Source organism: Oryctolagus cuniculus, chromosome 3 (assembly GCF_964237555.1).
Source record: "Oryctolagus cuniculus chromosome 3, mOryCun1.1, whole genome shotgun sequence".
NCBI lineage: Eukaryota > Metazoa > Chordata > Mammalia > Lagomorpha > Leporidae > Oryctolagus > Oryctolagus cuniculus.
The window spans coordinates 40,231,031-40,255,013 of NC_091434.1; the positions used below are offsets into that span (position 1 = coordinate 40,231,031).

At 38.3% G+C, this 23,983-nt stretch overlaps 1 long non-coding RNA gene across 1 annotated transcript in view; it reads left to right on the forward strand.

The window, feature by feature from the left end:
• LOC103348812 (uncharacterized) overlaps window positions 1-23,983 on the forward strand; it is a 48,974-nt gene that overhangs the window by 6,273 nt on the left and 18,718 nt on the right. Inside the window, exons 2-3 of the long non-coding RNA XR_517115.4 lie at window positions 12,634-12,812; window positions 16,426-16,515. This is a non-coding gene — a long non-coding RNA (uncharacterized lncRNA). The remainder of the gene's footprint in view (window positions 1-12,633; window positions 12,813-16,425; window positions 16,516-23,983) is intronic.

Genomic DNA, 23,983 nt, shown 5'->3' on the forward strand with positions numbered 1-23,983 from the left:
CTAATTACACTATAGACAAAATCAACTTAAGTAATATCTACAAAACTTTCACCCTACATTTAAAGAACACATGTTCTTCTCATCAGTGCATGGAACTTTCTCTCAGATAGACCATATGCTATGCCATAAAGCAAGTCTTAGCAAATTAAAAAAAAAAAAAAAGACATACTGTGCATCATCTCTGACCACAATGGAATGAAGCTGGAAATCAACAACTCAAGAATCTTCAGATCATATGGAAACACATGGAGACTGAACAGCATGTTCCTGAATGAACAGTGGATTCTAGCAGAAGTCAGAAATTTCTGGAAACAAATGAAAACAGCAGTACATCATATAAACACTTATAGAACACAACAAAAGCAGTGTTAAGAGGAAAGATTATAGCAATTTGGTGCCTATGTGAAAAAATTGGAAAGACACCAAATAAATGAGCTATCAATGCATCTCAAGAACCTAGAAACAACAAATCAAACTCCAAATCAGTAGGAGGAAAAATGTAAATAAATTAGAGAAGCAACAAACAAAATTTAAACAAAAAATACAAAAGATAAGTGAAATGAAGAGCTGGTTTTTTGAAAAAATAAAATTGATACAGCAATTGTCCAACTAACCAAAAACAAAAAAAAGAAAAAGAAAAAAAGAGGGAGAAGACTCAAATCATTACACTCAGATATGAAAAAGAAATGTAACCACAGATACCATAGAAATAAAAAGAATCATCAGGAATTACTACAATGAGCTGTATGCCAACAAATTGGGAAACCTAGGAGAAATGGGCAGATTCCTAGACACATGCAATATACCAAACTTGAGTGATGAAGACATAAAAAACCTGAACAGACCAATAACCCAAACAGAAATTCAATCACTAATAAAGACACTCCCGATAAAAGCCCAGGACCAGATGGCTTCACTATTGAATTTGACCAGACATTTAAAGAAGAATTAATTCCAAGCTATTCAAAATAATTGGAAGGGAGGGAATCCTCCCATATTCTTTCTATGAAGCCAATATCACCTTAATTCCTAAACCTGAAAAAGATACAACAGAGAAAGTGAGCTATAGACCAATATCCCTGATAAACATAGATGTAAAAATCCTCAACAAAATATTAGCTAATCAAATCCAGCAACACATCTGAAAGATCATTCACCCTGACCAAGTGGGATTTATCCATGGTATACAGGGATGTTTCAACGTTCACAAATCTATCAGTGTGTTATATCACATTAAGAAACTGAAGAACAAAAACCATATGGTTGTCGCAATAGATGCAGAAAAAACATTTGATAAAATACAACATCCTTTCATGATGAAAACCTTAAGCAAATTGGATATAGAAGGAATATTCCTCAACAGAAGGCAATTTATGAGAAAGCCATGGCCAACATCCTATTGAATGAGGAAGAGCTGGAAGCATTCCCCCTAAGATGCAGAACCAGACAAGGGTGCACACTCTAACCACTGCTATTTAATATAGTCCTTGGGGTTTTAGCCAGAGCCATTAAGTGAGAAAAAGAAATCAAAAGGATACAAATTGAGAAGGAGGAGGTCAAACTATCCCTATTTACAGATGACATGATTCTATGTATAAGGTATCCAAAAGACTCTACCGAGAGAATATTGGAAGCTATAAAAGAGTCTGTTTAAGTGGCAGGATATAAAATCAACGTGGAAAAATCAATAGTCTTTGTTTACATAGACCAAATCATGGTTGAGAAAGAACTTTTAAGATCAGTCCCATTCAAATAGTTCCAAAAAAAAAAAAATTTAAATAGCTTGGAATTGAAAAACAAATAATGTCAAAGACCTCAATGATGAAAATTACAAAACACTACAGAAAGATATAGAAAAAGACATTTAAAAAATGGAAAAAGCTTCCATGTTCATGGATTGGAAGAATCAGCGACATCAAAATATCCATATTACCAAAAGAAATTTGCAGGTTTATTGTGACCCCTCCAATCAAAATGCCAATGATATTCACAGATCTAGGAAAAAAAATGATTCTAAAATTCATATGGAAAAACTAGAGACCCTGAATAGCTAAAGCAGTCTAATACAACAACAAAGCTGGAGGCATCACAATACCAGATTTCAAGAGATGCTATGGGACAGTTATAATGAAAACTGGCACAAATACAGACTTGTAGATGAATGGAACAGAATAGAAAATCCAGAAATCAATCCATGCATTTACAACCAACTTATTTTTGACAAAGGCACTGAAATCAACCTCTGGAGCAAGGACAGTCTCTTTAACAAATGGTGCTGGGGAAACTGGATCTGCACATGCAGAAGTATGAAACTAGACCCATACCTTACCCCTTTCACACACACACACAAAAACACTCAAAATGGGTCAAAGTCCTAAATCTACAACCCATGGAATTACTAGAGAACATTGGAGAAACTCTGCAAGACCTTGGCATAGGCAAAGAGTTGTTGGAAAAGACCCCACAAGCAATCGAAGCCAAAATTGGCAAATGGGATTACATCAAACGTGCATCTGCACCACTAAAGGAACACTCAGCAAAGTGAAGCGGCATCTGACAAAATGGGAGAAAATATTTGCAAACTACACAACTAATAAAGGGTTAACATCCAGACTCTCTAAAGACCTCCAGAATTTCAACAAAACAAACTATCCAGTTAAGAAATGGGCAAAGGACTTGAACAGGTATTTTTAACAGAGGGAATTCTAATGGCCAACAGACACTTGAGAAAATGCTGAGGATCACTAGCCATCAGGGAAATGGAAATCAAAACCACAATGAGGTTTCCTCTCAATCCAGTTAGAATGGTTCTGTGGGTAAAAAGAAAGGTACCATGGTCCACTGTTGATGGGAATGTAAACTGGTGCAGCCACTGTGGAAGACAGTATGGAGATACCTTAGAAATAATTTAGATCTACCATATGATCCAGCCAACCCACTCCTGGGAATTTACCCATACCAAAAGGAATCATTATATGAGTCATCTGTACCTCCATGTTCATTGCAGCACAATTCACAATAGCAAAGATATGGAATCAACCCAGATGTCCATCAACTGTTGACTAGATAATGAAATTATGTTATATGTACACTATGGAATGCTACTCAGCTGTAAAAAAAAGAGAGAGAAAGAAAAAGAAATGAAATCCTGTCTTTTACAACAAATTGGATGCAATTGGAAACCATTATACTTAGTAAAATAAGCCAGTCCCCAAATGACAGATAACATGTTTTCACTGATCTGAGGTAACTACTAGAGTACTTGAAATGTAATTTATTGGAGGGGCCCATGCTGTGGCATAGCAGGTGGAGCCACCACCTGCAGTGCCAGCATCCCTTATTTAGGTACCAGTTCGAGTCCTGGCTGCTCTGCTTCCAATCCAGCTCTGTGCTGTGGCCTGCAAAGACAGTAGAAGATTGCCCAAGTCCTTATGCCCTTGCACCGTTGTGGGAGACCTAAAAAAATTCCTGGCTCCTGACTTCCGATGTCCCAGCTCCAGCCATTGCAGCCATTTGGGCAGTGAACCAGCAGATGGAAGACCTTTCTCTCTCTCACTCTCTCTGCCTCTCTGTAGCTCTGTCTTTCAAATAAAAGAATAAATAAAATAAAAAAGAAATGTAATGTATTGGAGTGAAATAGACATTTTCAGATTTGATGATTGTTTACAGCCCTGTCTCTTCCATTGAGGAACAGTTTATTTTTTCTCTTCATACTATTTATTGAGCTCTTTTACTTAATGTAGGGTTAACTGTATGTCATTAAGTAAACTGAGAAGAGTTCTTTTTAAAAACTAAGAGTGGGAATGTACGAGGGAAGAGAAGGAAGAGTTGGAGCATGAGTGGGAGGGAGATTGGGGGGGAAGTGTCACTATATTCCTAAATCTGTATATATGAAATACATGAAACTTGTATAACTTAAATAATATTAAAAAAAACACATGGATCAAAGACCTAAATGTAAGAACTAAACTATGAAATTACTAGAAGTAAACATAGTAAAACACTTCTAAACCTTATTGTAGGTCATGATTTTTTTTTTTTTCATAAGACCTCAAAATCAGGCAGGAAAACCAAAACTAGACAAATGGGATTTTATCAAATTCAGAAGCTTCTGCCTGGAAAAGTAAGCCATCAATAGAATGAAGAGACATCTTGAGGCCAGTGCTGTGGCGCAGTGGGTAAAGCCACCACCGACAGTGCCAGCATCCCATATTGGTGCCGGTTTGTGTCCCAGCTGCTCCACTTCTGATCCAGCTCTCTGCTATGGCCTGAGAAAGCAGTGGAAGAAAGCCCAAATCCTTGGGCCCCTGCATCCACGTGGGAGACCCGGAAGAAGCTCCTGGCTTCAGATCGATGCAACTGTGGCCATTGTGGCCAAATGAGAGGTGAAAAAGTGGATGGAAGACCTCTCTCTCTCTCTCTCTCTCTCTCTCTCTCTCTCTGCCTCTCCTTCTCTGTGTAACTCTGACTTTCAAATAAATAAATCAAAAAAATAATGAAGAGACATCCTACAAAATAGGAGAAAATATTTACAAGCAACTTATCTGACAGAAAATTAATATGCAGAATTTATCAGTAACCAAAAACCTCAACAACAACATAAAACCCAATCCAGGTAAGAAATGGGTGAAGGACCCGAATTGACAGTTCTCAAAAGAACAAATAAGAATGTCCAACAAATATATCAAAAAGTGGTTAAACTGTGGGGAAAATAATCTACAAGGAGGATTTTTGTGAGTGAGATCCCAGTGGAAGGAAGTAGCCATCAAAGAAGGATGTACTTCCCCTTTGCTTATGGCCTTGTCTAAATACTGATGGAGTTTATGGATCCAGAAGGTTTCCATAGCCTAGGCAGCTTATGTCAAGAGCCTTAGGTGGTCACTGATGTTCTACATAAGTGTGTTAATTGTTTAACAATAGGAGTCACTGTGCACTAACTCCCCATGCAGGACCTCCGTCCTCAGTGAGTTGTATTATAAGAGTTAACTGTGATACTTGTTCTCAACAGTTTGTGTGTGTGTGCTTGTGTGTGCAAATTGTTGAAATCTTAGTATAGAGTTGGTCTTCTATGTACAAAGTACTAGAAAGGGGAGAGGGAGGAGTTGGAAGGGTGGGAGTATGGGTGGGAGGGCTAGTATGATGGGTAGAATAACTAGTTCTTAAAATTGTACAATAAAATTTGTATTCCTTAAAAAATAATTAATTTAAAAAATTACCTAGAGCAGTGATATTTCTTATTTAGTTTAATCCTGCTGCAGAAAGGTAGAGATAGTCTACATTTTCCACAATTTAACATCTTTTTCTCAATAGACTTTTAAATACACTTGGACCTATGGACAATTGGGATTTATTTGAGATCAGTGTGTTCAATTTTAATCTATATTAAGTAAATATATATATAAAGAAATGGTGAAAAAAAGTGGTCAGTATCACTAGCCATCAGGGAAATGCAAATAAAACAACGAGATATCACCTCAACCCTGTTAAACTGGCATTATCATAAAGATAGAGAGTAACAAATGCTGTTGAGAGCATAGTGAAAAGGGAACTCTCATACACTACTTGGTGGCAATGTAAATTAGTGCAACTGCTATGGAAAACAGATGAGTTTTGTTTTTTTTAAAAAAAGCTAGACATGGAACAGCCATGTGATCCAGCAGTACAGCTACTTTATATATTATATATATACATATATATATATATATGTGTGTGTGTGTATGTGTATCCAAGAGACGTGAATTCATTTTATTGGAGATAACCTGCTCCACTATGTTTATAGCAGCACTGTTCACAAAAGCCAAAATACAATCAACTAAGGTGTTTATCATCAGGTGAACGTATTAACAAAAATTTATATATACAAAATGGAATACTATTCAGCTACAAATATGGAAATCTTATCATTTGAAGTAAAATGGATGAGCTGGCGGACATAATGTTGACTGAAATAAGTCAGACACAGAAAGACAAATACTGCAATGTTCTCTCTGTATATGAAGGTTAAAATTAAAAAAAAAAATTCAACCTGAGCACATAATGTTGACTGCCAGAGGCTGAGAGGAGTAAGAGGGCTAAAAAACACGAAACAAAATAGGGGAAGCTGATGTGGTTTATTAATTGTGACAAATACATTAATAGGGGAAGTTGGATGAGTAGTACATGAAAACTCTGTATTGCTACCTTACAACTTTTTGTTTTGTAAATTTAAAACTATTCTGAAATAGTGTTAAAAAAAGGAAAAAACTGCATGAATTTCAAAAATTTTTTACACCCAAAACTTAAATTTTAGATTTTTCATGAACTTTTTGAAGTCCTTTTATATATAATTAAATTTTATATATTTAAATTTGTTCTGTTTCTCTGGAGAATCCTAAACTTTTCAAGGGTTACTGTTTTCATTAATTTATTAAATAGTAGTCAATAATTTTGGTATAATATTCCATTTATAAATATCTGCTTTTTTATTTTTATTTTTTGACATGCAGAGTGGACAGTGAGAGAGAGAGACAGAGAGAAAGGTCTTCCTTTTTTCCGTTGGTTCACCCCCCCCAGTGGCCGCTCTTGCGGCGTGCTGCAGCCGGCATACTGTGCCCATCCAAAGCCAGGAGCCAGGTGCTTCTCCTGGTCTCCCATGTGGGTGCAGGGCCCAAGCACTTGGGCCATCCTTCACTGCACTCCTGGGCCACAGCAGAGAGCTGGACTGGAAGAGGAGCAACTGGGACAGAATCCGCCGCCCCAACCAGGACTAGAACCCAATGTGCCAGCGCAGCTGGCAGCAGATTAGCCTAGTGAGCCGTGGCACCGGCCCAATATCTGCTTTTATTTCAATAACTTTTTGGTTATATGCAACCTAGTTTTTCAATTGATGTAAAATTAGACTCTGCTGTATAAGTCAGTTAATCTTGCCAAACTGCAGATCTACATTTGTAGGGAAAAAGATGACAGCAGTAACATTCTTAACCTACAGTAAAACCTATAAACTCGGAAGATTATATTTAGATTAGTTTTCCTGTCTTACTGAGAAAAGTCTATAGCTAATTCTCTATTTTTCAACACTTGATTAATTAAAGAATTCAACATATAATTTGGTGATGCTGTAAGCAATCCTTCAGACTCTCAGATTCCCTACTCCTGAAGATTCACCTAAACAGTTACTATCTCACACCATTGAAAGAGGTGTCTTTTCCTTATCCATTGCATAAAATTACTAGGACCTGTCTTCCTCCTCTATCATTGTCCACTTTGCCCAGAGTGCCTCTACTGCCAAATAAACTCTGCAGGAACTTCTGCCTCATTACCAGAGATTCTGATGCTATTAGAAGATTTGCAGAAAAAAAAAAATAAACAAGAAAAACCTGCTTACATTGCTGAAGTTAAGAGAGATGTCCTTCCAAAATAAATGTTTGAATTCATTTTTTTCATAGAAACCATGTTCAAAGATAGGTGTTTAAGTACATCATGTGGTACATGGCTTTATTATGGTGTATTATAAGAATGCAAGACTGTTTATGATACTTCAATTACAAGTTCTAAACAAGCTTTTGTTAAAAAACTTGAAAATTACATTGGAGGCTTTTCATATACATTGGTGTTCTAAAGAGTAATGAAGAATTCACGTAAGTAAGAAGCAATATTTGATCATTGATATTATTTGGAATTAATGTCACATGATGACAAACATATTTTTAGTCTCTTCTTTGTTACTGCTTTTCAGTTTGATTACAGAAAATGCCCCTCTTGTTGCCAGCTCCAGAACTAATACATTTATTGTCCTCTCACCCCACTACTTGGCACATCACTACTTATAAATAAATTAGAAATTGGGAAATAGAGTTACACTGTAAAATAAGGAAGAATTTAAAAGGAAAAATGGACATGAATTCATTTCACCAACAAAATGATCCCAGGATGATGGTCACCCCCTTGAGCCTCAGTTTTGCCATCATTAAAATAGAGCTAAAATATTTATGTTTGTGTGACTAAATAATGTAATTTAAAGACCATGGAACATAGCATATACTCAACCAAAATTAATTAGATTCTGCAGTAACTATTTTATTATTTTCTGGCAATGCATGATGTTTTAAACATCTTTGTTATGTTTAGGGAATTTCCAATGTTAAGAGCTGCTTTCCTGAGGTAAACTCTGAAAATGTTTCCAGGCCCTCAAAGCTAGGGTACAGACATGTGACCTAGGTTTTTTATATTCAGCACATCTGTAGAGGACTTTTATTTGGAAGTTAGTCATTTCAGAGAGGAAGGAGTCTTTTTGAAAACCAATTTACGGCCGGCGCCATGGCTCACTAGGCTAGTCCTCTGCCTTGCGGCGCTGGCACACCGGGTTCTAGTCCTGGTCGGGGCGCTGGATTCTGTCCCGGTTGCCCCCTTCCAGGCCAGCTCTCTGCTGTGGCCCGGGAGTGCAGTGGAGGATGGCCCAAGTGCTTGGGCCCTGCACCCCATGGGAGACCAGGATAAGTCAGGATAAGTACCTGGCTCCTGCCATTGGATCAGCGCAGTGCGCTGGTTGTAGTGCGCCGGTCGCAGCGTGCCGGCCGCGGTGGCCATTGGAGGGTGAACCAACGACAAAAGGAAGACCTTTCTCTCTGTCTCTCTCTCTCACTGTCTACTCTGCCTGTCAAAAAATAAAAAAATAAAAATAAAAAAAAATAAGAAAACCAATTTACTAGTAAAGGCATCTGCCATTTGGAGTGGCCGTGTTTGTGAGATTGAACCCCTAGTTTAGTGAAGGCCTTTGAGGGCAGAGGTAGTTGCAGCAGTGACATTCAGTATTGAGTAGGATAGTAGTAAGTTGTGTCAGTGGCTTACTCACTGGGCCAGTTCTCCCTTCTCCTTTTTACAAATTTCTGAACTCATTCAGCCAGAATCAGCTTCTGTTACTTTGAGCAATGAGCCCTGACTGGTACACATTTCTTCATTTGAGGCATTATCACTTGTGAATAACTGGCTAAGAAAATACTGAGGTAATCTTCAGTCATCTGAAACAAAGGTATATAATACTGGGAAGTAAACCCTAGGAAAGTATAGCAGCTATTATTGAGTGGAGGTTGAGAAATATAGCTTTTAAGGAAATCACATATAATATTGAAATACTTAATGAGTTTCTCTTTCTCTATTACTATACAAATAGTTAAAAGATGTTAGACGTTCATGTTTCCCAAAAGAAATTATTTCTTTTTTTTTTTTTTTTTTTTTTTTTTTGACAGGCAGAGTGGACAGTGAGAGAGAGAGACAGAGAGAGAAAGGTCTTCCTTTGCCGTTGGATCACCCTCCAATGGCCGCCGCTGCAGCCGGCGCACCGCGCTGATCCGATGGCAGGAGCCAGGATCCAGGTGCTTTTCCTGGTCTCCCATGGGGTGCAGGGCCCAAGCACCTGGGCCATCCTCCACTGCACTCCCTGGCCATAGCAGAGAGCTGGCCTGGAAGAGGGGCAACCGGGACAGAATCCGGCGCCCCAACCGGGACTAGAACCCGGTGTGCCGGCGCCGCAAGGTGGAGGATTAGCCTATTGAGCCACGGCGCCGGCTCCTTTTTTTTTTTTTTTTTAAACTTTTATTTAATGCATATAATTTTCCAAAGTACGACTTATGGATTACAATGGCTTCCCCCCCATACCGTCCCTCCCACCCACAACCCTCCCCTTTCCCACTCCCTCTCCCCTTCCATTCACATCAAGATTCATTTTCGATTATCTTAATATACAGAAGATCAGCTTAGTATACATTAAGTATGGATTTCAACAGTTTGCTCCCACACAGAAACATAAAGTGAAAAATAATAGATGATTTTTTAAATGATGATGAAATCAGAGCAGACCTATTGTCATGTTTAATCCCAGTGAGAGTCAAGTTGGGAATTGATAATTTCTTTTTTTTTTTTTTTACAGAGGATCAGTTTAGTATGCATTAAGTAAGGATTTCAACAGTTTGCACCCCCATAGAAACACAAGGTGAACTATATTGTTTGAGTACTCGTTATAGCATTAAATCTCAATGTACAGCACATTAAGGATAGAGATCCTACATGAGGAGTAAGTGCACAGTGACTCCTGTTGTTGACTTTACCAATTGACACTCCTGTCTATGGCATCAGTAATCTCCCTATGCTCCAGTCATGAGTTTCCAAGGCTATGGAAGCCCTCTGAGTTCTCCGACTCTTATCTTGTTTAGACAAGGTCATAGTCAAAGTGGAGGTTCTCTCCTCCCTTCAGAGAAAGGTACCTCCTTCTTTGATGACCTGTTCTTTCCACTGGGATCTCACTCGCAGAGATCTTTTGCCAGAGTGTCTTGACTTTCCATGCCTGAAATACTCTCATGAGCTTTTCAGCCAGCTCCGAATGCCTTTAGGGCTGATTCTGAGGCCAGAGTGCTATTTAGGACATCTGCCATTCTATGAGTCTGCTGAGTATCTCACTTCCCATGTTGGATCACTCTCCCCTTTATTTACTCCATCAGTTAGCGTTAGCAGGTACTAGACTTGTCTATGTGCTCCCTTTGACTCCCAGTCCCTCCACCATGACCAACTGTGAACTGAAACTGATCACCTGGAACAGTGAGATGGCATTGGTACATGCCACCTTGATGGGATTGAATTGGAATCCCCTGGTATGCTTCCAACTCCACCACTTGGGGCAAGTCAGCCTGAGCATGTCCCAAATTATACATTTCTTCCCTCTCCCATTCCCACCACCATGTTCAACAGGGATCACATTTCAGTTAATTGTCAACACTTAAGAATAACTGTGCATCAATTACAGAAAAAAAGAGGTCTGCACCCTAATGTTTATTGCAGCTCAATTCACAATAGCTAAGACCTGGAACCAACCTAAATGCCCATCTACGATAGACTGGATAAAGAAATTATGGGATATGTACTCTTTAGAATACTATACCGCAGTAAGAAACAACGAAATCCAGTCATTTGCAACAAAATGGAGGAATCTGGAACACATCATGCTGAGTGAAATAAGCCAGTCCCAAAGGGACAAATACCATATGTTCTCCCTGATCGGTGACGACTGACTGAACACCAAGAGGGAAACCTGTTGGAGTGAGGTGGACACTATGGGAAACGGTGGCTTGATCAGCATAGCCCTGACTGTTAATGAACAACTTAATACATTATCCCTCTTAGTAGTTTTTTTATCTGTTCTACTTAATATGACTGGTTTAGACCAAAAGAAATTATTTCAAAAGCAATTTATAAAAAATTTTGAATTCTGTATATTGATTCTGTGCAGTAGTCTCTAGTAAGTTTATCAATTCAAATCAAAGCTAGCATCAAAATAAATCAGGCATTATATGGCATATTAAATTTTTGGATCTTAACTTGGCTTCTCTAATCTAGGCAGCAGCAACATAGTGGCAGCTCTTACTCATTGCAGTGGGGAAATAACAAAGCAAGAGTAAAATTGCCACTGCAAAATGAAGCACTTCACCACATTTCCATCTAATGCATTATACTTCATGAGTCTCCTAGGAGCCAGAAAAATATAGCAAAGTCTTTAAAAGTGAATCCAGATGTCAACCATCACCATAACAGTGCTTTAATTATCAAAAAAAAAACAAAGAAATGACTCCTTAGGTATATTCTAAGCAGGTGTTCTTTCACAAAAAACAGAATAGCTGAAGAAACAGCTGTGGCGTTATATCTGCTTCAAGACTAAGGAAGAAATAACAAAGACTACACAGAGGGAGCATAGAAAATACACAGTTCTTAAATTTTCCAAGTATTACTCTATACAGCATAATGACGATTAATATTAATTACTCCATTTTACAGATGGGAAAACTGAGCAATTTGTGTTACTTTTGTTTTTTTGTTTTTGGTTTTCTTTTTTCTAATTTGAAAGGCAGAAAGAGAGGGGAGATAGAGAAAGAAACAGACAAATTTCTCCCATCCATTGCTTCACTTCTCAGATGCACAGTGTCAGGGCTGGGCTGTGGCCAGAGCCAAAAACTGAGAATAGGTCTCCCATGAGAGTTAACTAGAACCCAATTAGTTGAATTATCATCTCTGCCTTCTGGCATTTTGAACCCAGGCACTCTAATGTGGGTTGGGGTTGTCTTAACTGCTAGGCTAAATGTCTCCTTCCTACAGTAATCTCTAATCTAATATCTGTCGATCTTTGACAACTTTACTACCTAATGAATTTACTGTGTAAGATCCTTTAAGCATAGCACATAGCATGGATTTTTTCAACACAATTCATTTTCATTTCAGAGAAATTATAAAATAACACAGACTAGCAAAAACAGAACTGCTAATCAGGGAATTTTAAATTTGGATCTCTGAATTTCTGAAATAAAACAAAAATTGAAAGTATAGTTTTTCTAGGAGTAAAGACCACACACTTTTCATAAGGTTCTAAAGGGTATATCATTCAAAGAGCTATCTGTATTCTCTGAACTTTACATATGTAACTAAAAGAACAGACTCAAACAGCCTGAGAAGACATTTGTCTAAAATATGCAATGAGCCCAAATCAGTAGTAATTTCTAAGATTTGGTTTGGCTGTTTTATAATGATCTTGAAAATTATGGAATATTAGAAAAATATTTCCTTCATTAAAAGTTTTGGTTTGGTTTTTGTTTTTATGCATGTGCAATCTGACAGTAACCTGCTGGACAAGAGACTGAATGAGAAGATTTGGCAATTCAAATTGATGGGAAGAGCTGGTACAAATAATGAAATATCTGCAAGAAGCAACAGAAGCATGATAGTGATATTGTGGGTGAATCATTAAAATCTGAATACTTACAGAGAAAGTAAGCTAGCTGAAACAGTGTGAGGAGGTAAATAAGGAAATCAGCAAACTGATGATGTCCCTTGGATACATAAAATATGCAAGAATAAGGATGTGGTAATGGAACATGTGAGGGAATTAGGGGACCAGCTTCCTTTGATGTTAATGAGAAAAGAGGAAAAAATTTCAGATACACCTTTGGTGAAAAACCATATATGGATGTGTCATTTGATACATTACATCATTCATTGAACAAACTCTCAGTAATAACTATATATAAAGCACTGTGGCTATAAACGTACAAGAAATAACTCTTGTATCAAGGAATTCACAGCATTTTGGGGAGATAAATAGAAACAATTTCTGCAAACTAGCAGAATCGCAGACAAGGAATTGTAATGCTTATGAGATGAAAGTGGTGGGAGTGATCAGAATAGGCATTAAAGGATAGCACTTGAAATGAATCTTCCAAATTGAAGATTGTTACCTTACAAACAAGGAGAGAAAGGATAATTCAGGAGAAGAGAGCAAGTACAAAGGCATGCTGGGGTGAGAAAGCATATCATGGATAGAAAGAGTGATGCAAATTGACATGGTGGGAAAACAAAGGACTTAGTTGATGTGGCCATGGCTAATAATGATGCTGGTTTCTGAAAACGCCCAAGGAAAAGAAAATGAGATCCCTAAGTAGGCAGCAACAGTGGGGAGAGGGTAGAGAGCTTTAAATAGAAATAGTGGGAAACTAAAATTTCGTTATTTAATCCATCTCAGGAAAACCAGTGTGAACCCTTGCCTCATTTCTGCATTTTTAGCAGACTAACATATTGATGACTTAAAGTTAGAACTAAAGTCTCACCTTCCTTTCAAAGACTATTAGAAACAGTTCTATCATATTTCACATCTCTGTTTATCTCTATTTGGGATAAGCTTCCTCAAAATACCCATTCTCATATTACTCCAATGATTGTCTCTAGTGTCTCATGTTGCAGTATTTAGGTATTGGTCCTTTGGGGACTGACTTATTTCACTAAGTTTTCCAGTTGCATCCATTTTGTTGCAAATGACAGGATTTCATTTGTTTTACTGCTGTGTAATATTCCATGATGTACATATCTCATAATTTCTTTTTCCAGTATTCAGTTGAATGACGTTTGGGTTCATTTCCTTATCTTAGCTATTGTGAATTGAGTTGCATCTTCCCTCTTCTAAGAATGGAGATTTTCTGCCTCTTCCCATTTGTGTTCCTGATTCTTCCTATCTCCACTCTCCTCCAGGGCTTCATCCTTTCAATTACCCCTTCTCTCTCCTATATCACCTCTCTCTCCTATCCACATAAATATGTGCAGATGTACATATGTATTATTATGGGTTGAGTAGGACTTCTATCTCCCAAACTCATCAGATATTTAAACTCATTTTAATGTTAATGATGAATGAATTAAGGGTGGAGACTTGATCTAAGTGTGGCAGCTATGAAGTAGGGCTGGTAGGAGGTCTTTAGGTCATTGAGGGCATGCCCTTGGAGCATCCTCCCTCATCAAAGGTTCTCATCAGAAGTTTTATTATTTCAATTAAAATTCTGCATAGCTGCTTGCTCTCTCTGCTTCTTGGTACACCATGTAATTGTTCCTCTGCACCTGCCATGATGAGCTATTACCAGACACTAAGCCATGGAGCCACCCAGTCCTAAAGTGTAGCCTCCAAACTGTAGGCTGAAATAAACCTTTTATGTCCCAAGAAGCTCTTCTCAGGTAAAAGTAACAGAAAGTAGAAATACATGCCTTCAGCATGTCATCCTGTAGCTACCATCATTTTGACTCCCTTCACAGTAAAACTTTTTTTTAAAGATTTATTTACTTATTTGAAATTCAGAGTTACACAGTGAGAAGAGGCAGAGAGAGAGAGAGAGAGAGAGAGAGAGTGTCTTCCATCTGCTCTGGTTCATTCCCGGTTGGTCGCCAGAGTTGCAGCAATCTGAAGCCAGGAGCCAGGAGCCTCTTCTGGGTCTCTCACATGGGTGCAGGAGCCCAAGGATTTGAACCATCTTCTACTGCTTTCCCAGGACATAGCAGAGAGCTGGATCGGAAGTGGAGCAGCCAGGACTCAAACCGGCACCCATATGGGATGCTGGCATTGCAGGCAGCAGCTTTACCAACTATGCCACAGTACTGGCTCCCACGGTAAAACTTTTTAAAAATTATCTTTATTTTTCACTTATTGATTCTTCAACTCAGTGCACTCTGGTTTCTACATTCATCAGTTTTTGGCACTGTTCTTGTCAGAGGCACCAAAGATGCCAGTGCTGCCAGAGATAAAAGATACTTCTCTGTCTTCATCAAGTTCAGGTTCTTTCCAACTTTTTTTTTTTTTAAGATTTATTTCATTTATTTGAAAGACAAGTTACAGAGAAAAGTAGAGACAGAGAGAAAGGTATTCCATCCGCTGGTTCACACCCCAAATGGCCACCGCAATGGCCAGAGCTGCACCGATTTGAAGCCAGGAGCCTGGAGCTTCTTCTGGGTCTCCCATGTGGGTGCAGAGGCCCAAGGACTTGGACCATCTTCCGATGCTTTCCCAGGCCATAGCACAGAGCTGGTTCAGAAGAGGAGTAGCCGGGACTGGGTCCAACGACCATACGGGATACTGGTACTTCAGGCCAGGGCTTAAACCTGCTGCACCACAGCAGTTTTTTTTTTTTTTAAGATTTATTTATTTATTTGAGTCAGAGTCACACAGAGAGAGAAGAGGAGTCAGAGAGAGAGAAAGGTCTTTCATCTGCTGGTTTACTCCCAAATTGGTTGCAACGACTGGAGCTGCTCCATTCCATAGCCAGGAGCCAGGAGATTTTCCAGGTCTCCCATGCACGTGCAGGAGCCCAAGGACTTGGGCTGTCTTCCACTGCTTTCTAGGCCATAGCAGAGAGCTGGATTGGAAGTGGAGCAGCCGGGGCTTTAACCAGTGTTTATATGGGATGCCGGCACAGGAGATGGCGACTTTACCCACTTTGCTACCTTTTGAAATACTTAAAATACCCTCTCCTTGAATATACTCCTCAGTCATCATAAATAATACCATGATCTCTTGATTTCTCAGCTTCATCACTAGCTATTTTGTCTCAGTATGTTTGCTGGTTTATCCTCCTTTACCTTCTCTCTAAATATTGAAGACTTATAGTACAGTGCTTGGCCCATTCTTATTTATACATTTTCTTCCTTAATAACTTCATCAATTTCCAGTGTTTTCACCTTTCATTCGCATTTGTAGATGATTTTGAAGCTTACATCTCCAATTCAGAATTTTTCTTAGGCATTGCACTATTTAAGTGGCGATATCATATGACCATTTAATTTGTGTTCTGACCATGAACTTTTTCCCTAACATATAATTTCACTTTGCTTTACCTGCTATATCCATGGCCTAAAGCATTATATAACCTGTGTGATGTCTGTATTTCCAGTGTCAACCTTTTCCATTTTCCCTTTGGCCCATGGTGTTCCAACCATACTGGCCTCTAATATTCTAGGACAACTCAACTCTGCAAATTCAGGCTTTTACTTTTCTCTGTCTGATTCACTCTTTCTTCTGTTCTTTTTCTGGCTAACTCATTTTGTCAGGTCTCAACTGGCACCTTACTCAAGTTTTCCCTTACTTTTCTATTTAAGGTGGGTCACTCTCCTGAATCATTTTTATCTCAGCTGCTTGTGGAATCCAACTTTGAATTGAATATGTTGACCTGGAACTCAAAAGGGAAGGTATGTACTAATTAGGGAAGAATGCATATGGGCATGTGGACATGGGTAAATTTGGGGAACAGATGCACAGGAAATTGAGAGTTATCTGTGAAAGAAACAGGGCATTCAATTGAGAATGAGAAAGTAGAGGCCCTGAGGAGAATAGTAGTTGTTGTAATCACTTCTTGGGTGGGAAGCAGCACAAGACAGGGTGTTTTCACATGTGACAGTGAAAGAGGATTCTTGAAAAGTATAAAGGCTCCAGCTAAGACCAATATGAATCTCTGTCCACAAGCTTAGGTCAGCCAGAAATACCATATTATTATTATTTTTAAAGCCAGCTGCAATTCAGTTCTGAACCTCAGGTTAATGAGGCGGGGATTCATTCATTATCAGTCATTATTGGAACTCACTAAGCTCCCAGAGTCCCTCTAGACACCCAGATTTAAGTTACTGGCTCATTCTGCTAGGTATTGGAAACCACTATTCCCAACCCTTGAACAGTTCTTTAAGTCAAGTAATTCTGCTGCCTGCCTGGAAAATAGAAATCCTTTGCTAGGTCGTATCTCTTCTTCCAGTCCTACATGTCTCTAATGTTTTACTACATCCTGATGCTAACACTGTAGGATCTGGAAAACTAAACTTTCCCCCAAAAATAAAAGTATAATGATAAAAATCTTCACTGGGGAGTCAGATAAAAGGCAAAATTTAAATTGTGTTATAACCCATATCGCAGGTAGTAGTGGAGAGTATTAAATGAATATTTGCTAAGTATTAGCTGTAACCTTGGTGGGAAGTACTGAATCTTATTTCCTCAAATGTCCTTAAGACATTTATAGTAAAAATTACTGATACATTTGAAAGGTGCTAGGAATGTATGATTTCCTGGGGAGCTAAATTTTAGCGGGTCAGCGTGAGTATAGTGTTGTCAGTTAACTTAACAAACAAAACTCAACTGCAGTGGATGAAAGATGGCTGCAATAGATTGACATCCCTGTCATATATGGAGAGATATAAATTCCTCAATCCTTGAATCTATATTGGATTTAGTGATTTGTTTGAACAGTGGACTAAGGTGGAAATATCTTGGAATTTATGACACTGTCATAAAAGCCTAGGGACTTTTGTTAAGGCCTCTTGAAACATTTCCTTTTTGAGCTCTGGATAGCCATGTAAGAGGTTTGGTTACTCTTCAGGAGAGTTTATAAGAAGAGATAACTACCTAAGCCCAACCTTTTAACAGTTCATATGAATACCCCAGAAAAGTGAGTTACACTGTTTTGAACCTTCCAGACCAGCCCCCAGTCATTAACTGAATACCACCAAACATCATTGTCAGAGCCATATGGAATGGAAGAATTATCTAGAAAATCTCTGCTTGAATTTCTAACAAAAAAATCATTAGGTATGATAAAATGATTATTGTTTTATGCCCAATTTAAGTTTTGGGGCAATTTATTATGCAGCAGAAACCTTGCACATTAATAGGGCCAGCAGAAGGCCCAATAAAGACTACATGGATTGTTTAAAATTTTTTTTTAATTTTTTTTTTTTTTTGACAGGCAGAGTGGACAGTGAAGAGAGAGACAGAGAGAAAGGTCTTCCTTTTGCCGTTGGTTCACCCTCCAATGGCCGCCACGGCCAGCGCGCTGCGGCAGGTGCACCGCACTGATCCGATGGCAGGAGCCAGGAGCCAGGTGCTTTTCCTGGTCTCCCATGGGGTGCAGGGCCCAAGCACCTGGGCCATCCTCCACTGCACTCCCGGGCCACAGCAGAGAGCTGGCCTGGAAGGGGGGCAGCCAGGACAGAATCCGGCGCCCCAACCGGGACTAGAACCCGGTGTGCCGGCGCCGCAAAGCGGGGGATTAGCCTAGTGAGCCGCGGTGCCGGCCCATGGATTGGTTTAGAACTTTGGCTAGAATGATCCTAGTGGTAAAATCCAGGATTGATTATGGACTCAAATCTCTTACCCATGAACTATAAAGCAGTTTAACATCTCTGAATTAGCTTGGCTGTGAATATATATACTGCAAGTTAGACAAGTCAATTTTTTTTTTAAATTCTTTTATTTTTTTTGACAGGCAGAGTGGACAGTGAAGAGAGAGACAGAGAGAAAGGTCTTCCTTTGCCGTTGGTTCACCCTCCAATGGCCGCCGTGGCCAGCGTGCTGCGGCTGGCGCACTGTGCTGATCCGATGGCAGGAGCCAGGTACTTATCCTGGTCTCCCATGGGGTGCAGGGCCCAAGCACTTAGACCATCCTCCACTGCACTCCCTGGCCACAGCAGAGAGCTGGCCTGGAAGAGGGGCAACCGGGACAGAATCCAGCGCCCCGACTGGGACTAGAACCCAGTGTGCCGGCGCCGCAAGGCGGAGGATTAGCCTAGTGAGCCACGGTGCCGGCGACAAGTCAATTTGTAATGATGAAGTAAATCAAACTCAAAATAATGGTGGATTAAGTTTGATATGAACTTTGTAAATGTTGCTATTATTTTGGTTATTTTCTGTATTTGAAAATTTAGAGAATTTTATCTGTTAGCCTTGATTTATATTTAAAAGCTTACAAGATACTTAAAATTCTTAACTTAAAATTCTTAACTGTCATAGAAAAATTATACATATTTTTGGCTACCATGTGATATCTCAATATGCTCATACAATCAGGGTAAACACACCTACTACTCAAAAATTAACATTTCCTTATGGCAGAAAAGTTTAAGGTAATTTTCGTTAGACTTAAGGTTTTAATTTGAGAAGTGTAGGAGAATTACTTAAATTTGTATAGTGCTTGAATATTTAAGAGAACCTTGATTTGATAAATGTATGCGTTTGACTCATTAGATTTATAATTGTTATAAAAACTAGATTTTGCTTGTTACATTGCGAGTCTGCCTTGTCAGTGGTTTGAAGTGCCCCAGATAATCATATATCTTAAATTTGTCAATATAGTTATAATACTCAAATTTATTTGTAAATGGGAGGTTAACTGTTTAAGGAATTTTAATGTGTTGAGTATATTAATTAATTGAACATTCATTAAAGAATTAATGAGATTTATAAAGCATATTTATCACCCAGTTGGTTGGTAATGATGAAAAGTCTAACTATACTGAGTGTTGAGGAGGATAATGACCACACTGCTTAAAGGAATATAAAATGATAGAATCCTTTGGAACATAATTAGGAATAGCTTACAACTCAATTCATAGGTATTTACCCTAAAAATATTATTACATGTATACACTAAGAGGTATGTTCAAGAATGTTTATAAAAGCCTTCTTTTGTAATAGCAAAAAAAGACAAAAAGTGTTTATTTATTTATTTGAAAGTCAGAGTTACACAGAAAGAGAAGGAACGGCAGAGAGAGAGAGAGAGAAGTCCTTCATCTGCTGATTCACTCTCCAATTGGCTGCAATGGCTGGAGCTATGCCAGTCTGAAGACAGGAGCCAGGAGCTTCCTCCGGGTCTTCCCACGAGGGTGCAGGGGCCTAAGGACTTGGGCCATCTTCTACTGCTTTCCCAGGCCACAGCAGAGAGCTCGTTCGGAAGTGGAACAGGCAGGGCTCAAACTGGTGGCCACATCGGTGCCTGCACTGCAGGTGGTGGCCTTACCTGCTGTGCCATAGCTCTGGCTCCCCTAAATGTCCATTGTCAGAAGATGGACATATATATTGTTAGTTATCCAAGTTGTAGAATATTATACTGCATTGCAAAATGGGTGAACTATAACCAGGCACAGTAACTTAGAAGAATCTTAAAAATACAATGTTGGATTTTTAAAAAAGGTAATTATGGACAAACATAAATTTTAATACCATTCAAGTTCAAAAACATGAAAAACTAAATAGTGTGGTTTAGGAATATATAAACACATATGTAGACAAAACTGTTGTGGAAAGCAAGGGTAATGCAAGCACAAATATAAAATAGGTTAGTTATTTCTGGAAGAGAAGTGGCAGAGAAAGGGTGTGATCAGGAATGGGCCTAGGGGTTTCAAAATTAACATTCCTATTCTTAAGTGGGTGGCTACCTGAGTATTTATTATCATTTCAACCCTATTTTATTTGTATTTTATGTATTACTATATATGTCCATATACACACGTAGGATGGTGCTTCAGAAAGTTCATAGAAATGGAATTAAAAGATAAGTTTATTTGGGTGCTAAAATGTTGGAAATCCATGTGTAATTTTTTAATAATATGCATTTTTCAAAAAATGTTTGAAGACTCTTGTATATATACATTTATTTTGTAAATGTGAACTATCTCATAACTTAGAAAATCTCAATAAAGTAAATTTCTTAGATTTCCAAGTTGTGTTTAATGAATTAAGAAAAGCTAGCTTTACATTCACTTGAATGAACTGGATGTTACTAAAGGCACAACTGTTGTTAAGTACTTGCAGTTCTGCAGTCCTTTCTACCTAGAAAAGCCCTTTAGAACATTTGAAAACCAACAGACATAGTTGGTGGCTCTCTTTCTGGCTTCCATTTCTCCCTTCTCAGTTGTGGACTCCTGCCATAGTATCTTTGAATAAATTTGGCTTTTACAAAAGATAAAAAGAGTATGTTGAGTATAAGCAGCTTTCACTTTTAAACTAAGCCAGCTACACAACTCTTCTGAAAATGGACATTTGAAAGCATGACTGCCTGTTTGGACCAGAGCAAGAAAAAAATTCAAGGAGGACAAATACAACCTATCTTAAATTAGCTTGCAAGAGATGTTTTGTACTTTAAAAAATTTTTTCACATTCATTTTTTTCCAGATTTTTATATGTTATATTATTTTCCTATCAGTTTATTATAAATGTGAAGAGTTTCAGAAACTTCATGAAAAATACAGATTATGAAAAAACTGTGCATGTATGGGTTTTAATTTTTTGCACTTATTGTTTAATTCCATTCTTCCATGAACTTTTTGAAGTACCTTCATAATATGTTCATTTAAAAACTCCATATTTTATTTTAATAACAGTAATAGTTTTTATTTCTTCACAAATGTTTTTTCCAAGTTTGTTTAAAATTGATTTATTCCTGAAAGCTGACCTTTCATTCTGGCATCTGAGTCAATGAAAAACCTAAAATCATCCCTAGTGACTTTATAATCAAATTTCCTTCAACAAAACTCCTTGTGTGCATAGTTACTGACTTAAAAAATCTCCCCCCTACAATTTGCCCTTTAGGTTCTGGATTCTGCGCTCTTCCCTTCAGAGATTCTGCTTAGTTTTTGTTCAGCAGAATTTTATTTTCTCATAGATCTTGAGGGAATAATTAGGTAAGATACAAATTCCAGAACCTCTTTGCCTTCCTTTTCCTGCATTTGACATTCAGTTTTCTACTCTTGTGTATTCATTCCTATTTTATTTTTGACTTTTGATACTTTTAACTCCTTCTCTTTTTTTGAGTATGTTCCTTCCCTACTTCCCAAAATAGGCACATGACATTGAGTATTCAGCAGCTTTTCTGCCCATATTTTTGCTGCATGTCTGTTTTGCTTGACTCTTGCCTTTTTCAGTTTGTTTGTACATACCTCACCTCATTTCAAACAGAATTTCATGATTTCATGCTTTTTACCAAACATATTTGCTCTTTGTTTTACTCCTTTTCAAATTTTGACTCTCTTGCTCTTTTTTCCCTTTCTTTCTCCCTTCCTTCCTTCCTTCCTTCCTTCCTTCCTTCCTTCCTTCCTTCCTTCCTTCCTTCCTTCCTTCCTTCCTTCTTTCCTTCCTTCTTTCCTTCCTTCTTTCCTTCCTTCCTTCCTTCCTTCCTTCCTTCCTTCCTTCCTTCCTTCCTTCCTTCGTTCTTTCTTGTAGGTCATGACTTCAAAAGTCTCACCTGGGACAAAAGCAATAGATTTGGTCACTGAATTTTCACTTAGTATTTTATAGCAAGGAAGAATTACTTACTATCTACATTTTACAAGTAGTTGAAGAAGGTATAGAAAAGAAAGTATCTTGCTTAGGATGATTTGTTAAATCTGTGAGAAAAGTAAACTAGAACGGAGAACTCCTGTCCCTACATCCACTACAACCAGGATGAGTTTTTCCTTAAAGAGGTACCCAGGGACAATGTGCATCAAGTCTTCCTGGGTACTTCCTTACTCTAGACACACAGATTTACAGATTCAGGAAATGGGCCAGAAGAATCTCCAACTTAAAACAATTCCTAAGGCTACTCATAAACATACTTTTTTTCTTTTTTAAAATTTTATTATTTATTTACTGTATTTGAAAGGCAGAGAAAGACACAGAGAGAGGGAGAGGGGGAGAGAAGGCAAGAGAGAGACAGAAAGGCAGAGAAAAAGAGATCTTCTATACACTGGTTCATCTGTAAATTCCCACAAAAGCCATGACTGGGCGAGCCAAAGCCAGAATGCTGTAGCTCATTCCTGATCTCCTATGTAGGTTGCAGGGCCCCAAATACCTGAGTCATCACCTGACTGCCTTCCAGGGTGTGAGGGAGCTGAATCAGAATTGGAGCTGGGACTCATGCCCAGGGATTCCAGTATGCCCTGTGGGTATCCCAAGCTGTGGACATAGTTGTTGTTTTTTGTTTTTCCAATTTAAAATTTAATTTCTCTTTAAAATATTTAGTAAGATTGAACATGGCCTTCCTTACATAGGAGTTCTACCATTTGTGTCCTTTGCCAATTTTTTTAAAAGCTTTTATTTAATGAATGCATATTTCATAGGTACAACTTGAGGAATATAGTGGTTCTTCCTCCAATACCCACCCTCCTACTCCCACTCTTGTCCCACCTACTCCCTCTCCCATCCTGTTCTTCATTAAGGTTCATTTTTAGTTTTACTTTTTATACAGAAGACCAACTCTATACTACATAGATTTCAACAGTTTGCACCCACACCCACACACACAATGTATAAAGTACTGTTTGAAAAGAAGTTTTGCAGTTAATTCTCATAGCAAAATTCATTAAGGACAGAGTTCCTACATGGGGAGTAAGTGCACAGTGACTTCTGTTGTTAATTTAATAATTAACACTCTTATCTATGATGTCAGTGATCAACTGTAGATACACTTTAAAAAAAAATAGTAAGCCACCAATCTAGCTCTGCTTTTTAAGATAATGAAGGTGTTCATCTTTGTGTTACACACACTAACACACTTTCTAATATTACAGTGTGTTACACACTATGGACAGCTACACACTAATATTGTACTTTATTTTATTCCTGCATATACATATATTAGTTGAATTAATCCTGTAAATATCCATCATAATGACTATTAATATATCCAAGTTCTATAACAAGAACTTGAGGTTTGAGTTAGAAAACTGCCCAAGGCTGGGCTGAGATTGTGTAGTGAGTTAAGCAGCTACTTGCATCACTGGCGTCCCATTTTGGAGCAGTTTGGAGTCCAGACTGCTCCACTTCCAATCTAGCTCCCTGCTAATGCACCTGAAAAGGCAGCAGAAGATGGTTCAATTACCTGGTCCCCTTACTGGGAAATCCAAATGGAGTTTTGTG